A 10,792-nucleotide genomic window follows, 5' to 3' on the forward strand; every position below is an offset into this window, starting at 1 on the left:
CCCAAGCTTAGTTGCTTGGTTCTACTTGAATATTACCTCGGGGTGCCATGGTCATCCCCAAGCTTAGGCTCTTTTCACTCCTTATTCCTTCATCCATCGTGATCTCACCCAAAACTTGAAAACTTCAACCACAAAAACTTAACAAAAGCTTCGTGAGATCCATTATTGTAATAAAGCAAATCACCACTTTAAGTACTATTGCAAACCCACACATATTTTATTATTGCATTATACCTACTGTATTCTAACTTTACCATGGCTTATGCCCCCCGATAGAATCCATAGATTCATCAAAATAAGCACACAATGCAAAGAAAACAGAATCCGTAAAAACCGAACAGTCTGTAGTAATCTGGATTTTGACCATACTTTTGTAACTCCAAAAATTCTAAAAAATTAGGACAATATAGGAAATTTGTATATCAATCATGTGTAAAAAATTCAGAGCAAAAGCATGTTTCTGTTTTTCAACATGATCAAATCAGTATCACCCAAACCATCATAAAGGCTTCCCTTGGCACAAACACTACTAAAACATAAAAATCACAATCATAACAGAAGTATAATTGCATATTTATTGAAGAACAGAAAAGAAAACTATTGGGTTGTCTACCAACAAACACTTTTCTTTAAAGCATTTTAACTAGGCATTGATAATTTTAATGATGCTCGCATGAAAGACAAGAATCAAAGCACAAAAAGAGCATCATATAGCATGTGAAAAACACATTTAAGTCTAACATACTTCCGATGCACATGCATTTTATAAGCAAAAAAATTATAATGGCAAGAAAAAACTAGCATATGCAAGGAGGAAGAAAGAAACAATAGTAATCTCAACATAACGAGAGGTAGTTTAGTAACATGAAAATTTCTACCACCATATTTTCCTCTGTCATAATAATTACATGTAGGATCATGATCAAATTCAACAATATAGCTATCATATAAACATTTCTCTTCATGATCCACATGCATAAAAGTTGTATAATCTTTCAAGATAGTGGGATTAACACCAACTAAAGTCATGACCTTTCCGAACCCACTTTTATCAAAAATTTCATAAGATTGAACACTCTCCAAATGTGTGGGATTATCATTACCTAAAGTTGACACTCTTCCAAACCCACTTTCAATATTATTGCAAACATTATTTTTAATGACATATTCATCATGAGGATTAAATAAATTTTCAAGATCATAAGAAACATTATCACCCCAATCCTGATCATTGCAATAAGTAGCGGTCATAACAAAATTATCATCCCCAAGCTTGTAGTTTTGCATATACTGATACATGTCTGTCATATCTATAATTTTCGATTGTTCCATGCCAATACTATACAACTTTTATATACTTTTGGAAATATCTTATATTATTTTTTGAGACTAACATATTGATCCAGTGCCCAGTGCTAGTTCCTGTTTGTTGCATGTTTTTTGTTTCATAGAATATCCATATCAAACGACGTCCAAACGCGGTAAAAATTTATGGAGAATTATTATGGAATATATAAGATTTTTGGGAGGTGGAATCAACACAAACGGAGGCCCAGGGCCTCCACTACCCACCAGGGTGCGCCTGGCCCCCACTAGAACGCGGTGGTGCCTAGTGGGCACCTCGTAAGTCAGTTGGGGCTCTCCTTCGGCTGCAAGGAAGCTTATATTCGAAGAAAATCATGTTAAAATTTCAGCGCAATCGGAGTTACGGATCTCCAGATATTTAAGAAACGGTGAAGGGCTAGAAAACGGGAACACGAAACAAAAAAAAACAGAGGGATAAATCAAATCTAGGAGGGGATCCTGCCCCTCCGCCGCCATGGTATCCATGGACCAGAGGGGGAACTCTCCTCCTATCTAGGGGGGAGGCCAAGGTATAAGAAGAAGGAGGGGGCATCTCTCCCCCTCTCTCCTGATGGCGCCAGAGCGCAGCCGGGGCAAGGATCATGACGATGATCTACATCAACAACCTTGCTACCGTCAACATCAAAAATCTCCCCCTCTATGCAGCGGTGTAACCTCTCGATTCCCGCTGTAATTCTCTACTTAAACATGGTGCTCAACACTATATATTATTATCCAATGATATGTGGTTATCCTATGATGTTTGAGTAGATCTGTTTTGTCCTATGGGTTGATTGATGATCATGATTGGTTTGAGTTATATATTTTATTTTGGTGATGTCCTACGACGCCCTTCATGTCGCGCAAACATGAGGGATCCCCGCTGTAGAGTGTTGCAATACGTTCATGATTTGTGAAAGTGCAACTAATCCCTGGGTGGTTTTGGTAATTCTTAACAATATATAGTTCATTGAACTAATGCTATTTCAAGATAATCATTTCAGAAAGTTCAATGTTTGACATGGCATGGACTAGAGATGTGGACCCCTCAAAATGCAAAGGACATATATTGGCAACAAGCTCAAGACTCTACATTTTCATTTTAGTGATCCAAGATCACATTGAGTCCATAGGAAAGCCAATACTATTAAAAGGGGATGAGGTGTTGCTTAATGGGTTACTTGCTCAAAATGCTTTGTGATATGCTCCAAAACCCTCAACCACTTTCTCACATCCACATATATCCTAAACCTAAATGTCAAACTCAGCCCCACCGATTTGATCTATCCGGCGCCACCGAGTTTCACTTGACATAGCCATTGCCACAAACCCTAGTTACTTCGGCCTCACCGAGATGGGATTGCAAACTCTCTGTTTGCTTTTTGTAACTTTTCGGTCTCACTGAAAGAGCAAATCGGTCCCACCGAGTCTGCATTGCAAACCCCCTGTTTCCTTTTCATAACACTTCGGTCCCACCGAAGTGAGCGAATCGGACCCACCGAGTTTGCCTGACCAACCCTCTCTATACCTATTTGCTAAAATTGGTCCCACCGAGTTCATGCGATCGGTCACATTGAGATTACGTTATGCCCTAACCCTAGCATATGGGTACCACCGAGATGACTATATCGGTCCCATCGAAAATCCTAACGTTCACATTTTGAACTAAATCGGTCTGATCGAGTTTGCTGATTCGGTCCCACCGAGTTTGGGAATCTGTGTGTAACGGTTAGATTTGGTGTGGAGGCTATATATACCCCTCCACCCACTCTTCATTTGTGGAGAGAGCCATGAGAACAAACCTACACTTCCACTACTCATTTTATGAGAGAGAACCACCTACTCATGTGTTGAGGCCAATATATTCCAATCCTACCATATGAATCTTGATATCTACCCTTCCCCAAGTTGCTTTTCACTCAAATCATCTGTCCACCATAGCCAAATCTATGAGAGAGAGTTGAGTGTTGGTGAGACTATCATTTGAAGCACAAGAGCAAGGAGTTCATCAACAACACACCATCTATTACCTTTTGGAGAGTCGTGTCTCCTAGATTAGTTAGGTGTCACTTGGGAGCCTCTGTCAAGATTGTGGAGTTGAACCAAGGAGTTTGTAAGGGCAAGGAGATCACCTACTTCATGAAGATCTACCCTAGTGAGGGAAGTCCTTCATGGGCGATGACCATGATTGGATAGACAAGGTTGCTTCTTCGTGGACACTTCGTGGGTGGAGCCTCCGTGGACTCGCGCAACTGTTACCCTCTGTGGGTTGAAGTCTCCATGAACGTGGATGTACGATAGCACCACCTATCGGAACCACGCCAAAAACATCCGTGTCTCCAATTGTGTTTGCACACTCCAATCCCATCCCTTTACTTTCTTGCAAGTTACATGCTTTACTTTCCGCTGCTCATATACTATTTGCATGCTTGCTTGAATTGTATTATGATTGCTTGACTTGTGCTAAGTTGCTAAAATCTGCCAAGAACTAAAATTGGGAAAAGGTTAAGTTTTTATTTGGTCAAGTAGTCTAATCACCCCCCTCTAGACATACTTTCGATCCTACAAGTGGTATCAGAGCTTTGGTCTCCATTTGCCTTGATTTCCATAGCTTTTGTGATTATACCCTTGGTTTCACAACCTAGGAGAGTATGGCGTCTAGCGAGGGAAATTACCACCGTAGAGGTCCTTACTTTGATGGTACTAATTTTGCTAGTTGGAAACATAAGATGAAAATGCATATTCTTGGACATCACCCCGCCGTTTCGGCTATTGTGTGTATTGTCTTGCAAGGTGAATTCTTTGATGGGAGAGAACCAAACCGTGAAGCTGCAGCGGAAGAATTGAAGATATTGCGGTACAATGCTCAAGCTTGTGATATTCTCTTCAATGGATTGTACCCTGAAGAATTCAACAAAATCAGCCGTCTTGAGAATGCAAAGGAAATTTGGGATACTTTGATTGATATGCACGAAGGTACCGACTTCGTCAAGGAATCCAAGTTGGATGTGCTTGAAAGTCAACTTGACAAGTTCAAAATGAAGGATGGTGAAGGTGTCGCTGAAATGTACTCTAGGCTTGCTCTCATCTCAAATGAGATTGCCGGCTTAGGAAGTGAAGAGATGACCGACAAATTCATCATCAAAAAGATCTCGAGAGCCTTGGATGGAAAATATGACACCGTGTGCACATTGATCCAAATGATGCCAAATTACAAAGATCTCAAGCCAACCGAAGTCATTGGAAGAATTTTTGCTCATGAGATGTCACTCAAGGACAAAGAAGAGCTTCACAACAAGTCTAGTGGTGCTTACAAAGCCTCATGTGATGCTCCTACATCATCAAGTGAGAAACAAGTCTTCAATGAAGAACTGAGCTTAATGGTGAAGGACTTCAACAAATTCTACAAGATTAGAAGCAAGGAAAGAAGTTCCAAGTCAAGGTCCTACAATGACAAAAGATCTTCTAGTCGTGAGCGAAACTGCTACAATTGTGGAAGACCCGGACTCTACGCCAATGAGTGTATGGCTCCCTATAAAAGAAGAGAAGACTCACCTAAAAGAAGAAGCAAAAGGGAAGAATCCCCTCCAAGAGAGAGAAGTAGTAGAGGCGATCGTTATGAACGAAGAACCTCTCGAAGAAGCAAGGATTCAGAAAGGAAGGAGAAGTCATCAAGGAGCTACGCAAAACGAAGACATCAAGCTCATGTTGGTGAATGGGTATCCGGCTTCGACTCCGATCACCACTCTGAGAGAAGTTATCAATCCGACTCTGAATATACTCAAGATGAAGGTGTTGTCGGTCTAGCACTTGTGTCAACCAACTCCTACGACATATTTGACTCACCAAATGAAGGAATTGGGAGATGCTTCATGGCTAAAGGCCCCAAGGTAACACACCCCGAGTATGTTGATTTCAATAGTGATGAAGATGACTTGCTAGGTGATGATGATTTACTTGTTCACAACTCTAGTGATGAATATTATGATGAAACATCAATTAATCATGCTAAAACGAATGACAATGATAAGGAGAAGATTGAGCGTCTAATTAAAGAACTAAACACTCTTAAGTTAGCTCATGAAACTACTTTAGAAGATCATCGAGAATTTTTAAAAACTCATGAGAAGTTACGCTTCGAAAAGCTCAATCTTGAGCAAGAGCATGAGTTCTTAAAGGCCATCAATGATGATCTTCAAAAGAAAAGTTCTTCTTACATTGCCAAGCATTTACTCTTATCTACTTACATGCCACAAGTAAAGTCTAGCAACAAGAACAAGAAAGATTCTTTGTCTAGTAGTAACGATAATCATGCCAAATCCAATATTGTTGCTTCTAGTAGTTCTCTTGATTCCACTAATGATTCTCTTAGCCATGTTACACTTGAGTAAGAAAATAGCTTATTGAAGGGAATTATAGAGAAATATGTTTACAAAGCCTTGCCGGAAGTAAGCAATTTGAGGAAATTGTACGCAAGCAAGGAAGGCACTGGAAGAATCAAGGTGTTGGTTTTGAACGAAAGTTCAATGCCAATGGAGTTGAGTGGGAAGAAGATCAATACCCCAAGACGAAGTTTGTTCCTCAATAAGAGAGTATGACCCTACTTCCTTCAAGGGGACACAAGCTCAAGATGATCTTCCACCACAAGACCACAAGCTAAAAGGCAAGGACAAGCTTCAAGAAGAGATTGATGCATTTGAAGATGCTTCGAAGGCCTTGGTCAAGTGGGTTCCCAAGACTTCATCAAGTTCTACTTTGTCAAGTACATCTACAACTCCAAGGATTCCCATCAAGATGATGTGGATCCTGAAAAAATAGAACTAGAGAGTTCTCGAGGGTGACACCACCAACATACTTCACCCATATTTATTTTGGCAAGGACAAGTGCAAACAACTTCCACATCTTGCACTAGTTAAAGGAGTCACAAACCCTCTTGTTGGTAAGACAAGGGACAAGGTAACCTAATGCTTTCATGGACATCATCATGTGTGTGCTTCACTCTATGTCTATTATCCTTGTTTGTTCCTTGTGGGACTAACCCATGTAGGTTTTGAACGTGCAACTCACTCCAATGGATTGCTTCAAATGATCCACTTCAACAATGAGCATCCACATCTTCGATATCTACATGAAGTCATCATCGACAAAACCCAAGGTTAGTTGATCCCTCTTAAGGGGGGATATCACATCTAGGGGGAGCTTTACTCTAAGAATTGAGCTAAAGCAACTCTAATTGTGTGAATACAACAATGCTTTATGTAAAAGTGGTAACCCCACTTTTGCTTAAACAATGAGTATGACCTATGATCAAGTGTTCTCATTTGACTCCTAAGTCAATATACTCATATATAGATGACCTAGTCATCGCCAATTGCTTGATAGATGCTAGAGTGATTGTGCATGCTTGGCCACATGTTTCAGTTGCTATTTTATTGAGTGAGCATGCTGGTTGCATACTTTCTCTCATTGGAGGACATCCATTTGTTGCTTTGATTGTTTGGAGTTTCTTCTTTTTGCCAAATGGATGGACAAGAATGCCTAAGAACTCCCTCTAGCTATCTATGTTTTTCTCTTCTCAAACTCTATTCATGCTACATCACAAAGTTTGATCTAAGTGAAATTCAAACCCTCTGCGTGAGGAGCACTCGGAGTTCCATTTTGTCATAGACTTAAAACTTCCAAAACCTCATTGTGAATTTTGGTCTGACCGACTCCTCCATTTTGGTCACACCAAGTTCACTGGATTGATCAAGTTTCAATCTTAGTGCAACCGATTAGAACCCTTCGGTCTCACCGAGTTGCAGTAACCGCTTGCGATTCTGCGTCTCGGTGCCACCGAGTTGTTCCACTCGGTCACACCGACAGTTTCAGGAAATAAATACTGACGAGCCAGATGTTGGAAATCACTTCAGAACCCTGTCGCCCGCGCGTGTCCTGCTCTGCCTCTTGAGTCTCCAGATCGTCACCTCGTTGCCAGTGACCTCCCGCCGCTGGTCTCCGCCACGATCAACGAATTTCTTTGCCGCCGTTGTCACCGTAGCGAACTCATCGCCCAACTAGGGTATGAGTTTGACCCATTGTGCACTCTTTTACTTCTGATTCTATGCACATGGACAATTTCATGTTCTATTCCACGTATAAGATCGATCCAACCACAGAGAATCTCCATTAGACTAGATTTGATTTGAAAATTTAGGGTTAGGTTTCCGCCGGACTCATCTCGGACCGACTGAGTTGTAGGAATCGGTTCCACCGATTTGGCTTAGGCCAAAGCACAAGTGGTTTTCGGTCTGACCGAAAATTGCAAATCGATGTGACCGATACCAGGACTTTGTGAAACCCTAGCAAACTCTGAGTCACCGAACTGTGCCTCGGTCTGACCGATTCCACATGTTTAGACTCCAAAGTTGCTGCGGTGTCACCCAGTTTTACAAATCGATAGCTCCGAAATGCTTCCTGTGGAAAACTAAAACTAAGTTTTTGACTCATTCTTTTTTCAAAAACTCTGCACTTTGTGATGCTCATCTACTCTACCTCATCTACATCTATTCACATCGATAGTTCACAGTTTGCTGTGCAGAATGTCTGACCAGAGTGATAGCCAGAACAAGTCAGAAGAGCAAGTGCACATGAGTGAGGGCACTAGTCCCTCCAACAGTTCAGATGATGGCAGCAGGAGCACTCCAAGCAACTTGCCCAAGGCAGCAACAAGGACAAGGAAGAAGAGAACCTCAGATTCAGAGGATGAGAATTATGTGGCTGCAGAGGAGGAAGTTAGCTCCAAGAAGAAAGTGGTGAAAAAGGAATTTGGAACTGCTGCTTCAAGAAAGCCTGGAATGCACAAGAAGGCACCTACCAGGAGAGTTCCCATGTCAAAGGCCAAAACTTCCACTCAGGAAACAATGGTCTTCTCACTTGAGCCAAAAGCAGGTGATGAAGGGAAGGAGAGGGTCAGGAAAACAACAACTAGAGTGATTGGAAATCCTTCAATGAGGAAGGATTCTGAAAGTGAAGAGGAAGAAGAGGTTGCTGCTCAAGCACCTCCTGCAAAGGCACAAAAGCTGATGGGGGATGCCATTAAGTCTGAGGCAGCTCCTTCAAAGCCCGAGACAGCCCCCAAAGCTCCAGCTCAAGCTCCAAAGAGAAGTACCAGGAACATACCTGCTACAGAGAAGAACAAGGCCCCAGTGCCCGAAGCTGCTGAAGAAGCTGAAGCCCAAGTGCTCAGAAAGCTCAAGCCCAAGATTCCAGACCACAATGACAGTCACCCAGTGGCTGAAAATATGAAGGAAAGAGAGGATGCTGGTCTCAGGAAGTGGAGAAAAGCTGATCCTTATGCTGTGAGGAGGAGTGTCGGTATCAAAACCGGCGGATCTCGGGTAGGGGGTCCCGAACTGTGCATCTAGGCGGATGGTAACAGGAGACGAGGGACACGATGTTTTTACCCAGGTTCGGGCCCTCTTGATGGAGGTAAAACCCTACGTCCTGCTTGATTAATATTGATGATGTGGGTTACAAGAGTAGATCTACCACGAGATCAAGGAGGCTAAACCCTAGAAGCTAGCCTATGGTATGATTGTTGTTCGTCCTATGGACTAAAGCCATCCGGTTTATATAGACACCAGAGAGGGCTAGGGTTACACAGAGTTGGTTACAATGGTAGGAGATCTACATATCCGTATCGCCAAGCTTGCCTTCCACGCCAAGGAAAGTCCCATCCGGACACGGGACGAAGTCTTCAATCTTGTATCTTCATAGTCTTGGAGTCCGGCCGATGATGGTAGTTCGGCTATCCGGACACCCCCTAGTCCGGGACTCCCTCAGTAGCCCCTGAACCAGGCTTCAATGACGACGAGTCCGGCGTGCATGTTGTCTTCGGCATTGCAAGGCGGGTTCCTCCTCCGAATAATTTATAGAAGATTGTGAACACCAGGATAGTGTCCAGCTCTGCAAAAATAAATTCCACATACCACCGTAGAGAGAATAATATTACACCGGATCAATCTGCTGACGTATTCTGCAGCGTGACGTCACACCACTTCCAAGCCTTTACTTGAATTGTTTTTATTGTTCCACCTCAGCGCGTTTAGCAAGGCGGTTTTCTTGGCACGTCTTGTCGAAGCAGAGATAGTGTTCCCCTTATTCTGGGATTCCCATCAATACGGACGTGGGTAACCCAACCGCACCCGTTGCCACGCCCCCTCCATCGAAGGCGGGTTCCAAACGGTCACGGGGACGGCTCTTGGTATTCTTCCTCTTTATATTGAGACCAAGGCCCGTTCTTTTTATTCAATCCTCTATCGAATCCGCCCTCTCCCTGAGTTCCAACACCCAGGGCTCCGAATTCAGGTACCTTCGATCCTCGACAATGTCCGGTCCTGATCTACGAGGCCGGTGGATGCCCTCCTCCATCACGGAGGAGGACGTGCTAAAGCTGAGAGATGCCAGGTACTTAACCTACGAGATTTTGCATAGGCTGCCTGCCAGAGGGCAAGTTATCCCAACTCCCGAGCCTGGCGAGATCGTCGTGTTCATGTCTCACTTCCGCCGGGGTTTAGGCTTCCCGACAGATCCCTTCATGAGGGGGCTCATGTTTTACTATGGGCTGGAATTCCACGACCTGGCTCCGGAGTCCATTCTCCATATCTCATCATTCATTGTCGTCTGTGAAGCCTTCCTCCGCACTACCCCTCACTTCGGCTTATGGCTCAAAACCTTCAACGTGGAGCCGAAGATGATTGAGGGGCGTCAGGTAGAGTGCGGTGGGGCGGTTATAAGAAAGAGGGCCGAAGCTCCATGGCCCAAGGGCTCTTTCCAAGAGGAGCTCGGCTTGTGGCAACAGGAGTGGTTTTATATCATCGCTCCCCGGGGCAGCAGGCAGAAGCCGCCGCCCGTCTTTCGCTCGGGCCCTCCACAGCAGCTGACGTCATGGGTCAACAAGGGGCGTGACTGGGGGCCGCCCAAAGACGTCCCCCTACTGCAGGAACGGATTCGAGTCCTCCAAGAAAGGGAGATCAATCTGGTCGCAGTGGTGCAGGTCATGTTGATCCGGCGCCTACTGCCCTGCAAACATCGCCCCCTCCGTCTGTGGGAATTTAATCTGGAGGGGCCGCGAGCTCTTCAACACTTCATGGGTTTGACTCCCATGGAGATGTATAAACTGTTCTTCGGATCGCAAGAGACGCATTCGGAATTGACCGAGGACGCTGGCCTAAGCTGCAATCGCCCGGATACTCAAGTAAGTAGCCCTGTGTCCGGACACACCATCCATTTATTTATCGTGACCTTGCCTTTTAACCAGCTATCCTTGGACAGGAGTGGATAGCGCAAGCACAATTGATACGGTGTCCGGCCCCCCTCCCTGAGACCACGCAGGATCCTGTGTTAATCAAAATGTTGGAGGTTGCACCTTCGAATGAGGGCGAAGGGGGGCACGGGGAAACTGTC

The sequence above is a fragment of the Triticum aestivum genome, chromosome 2B (genome assembly GCF_018294505.1).
Source record: "Triticum aestivum cultivar Chinese Spring chromosome 2B, IWGSC CS RefSeq v2.1, whole genome shotgun sequence".
Classification (NCBI taxonomy): domain Eukaryota; kingdom Viridiplantae; phylum Streptophyta; class Magnoliopsida; order Poales; family Poaceae; genus Triticum; species Triticum aestivum.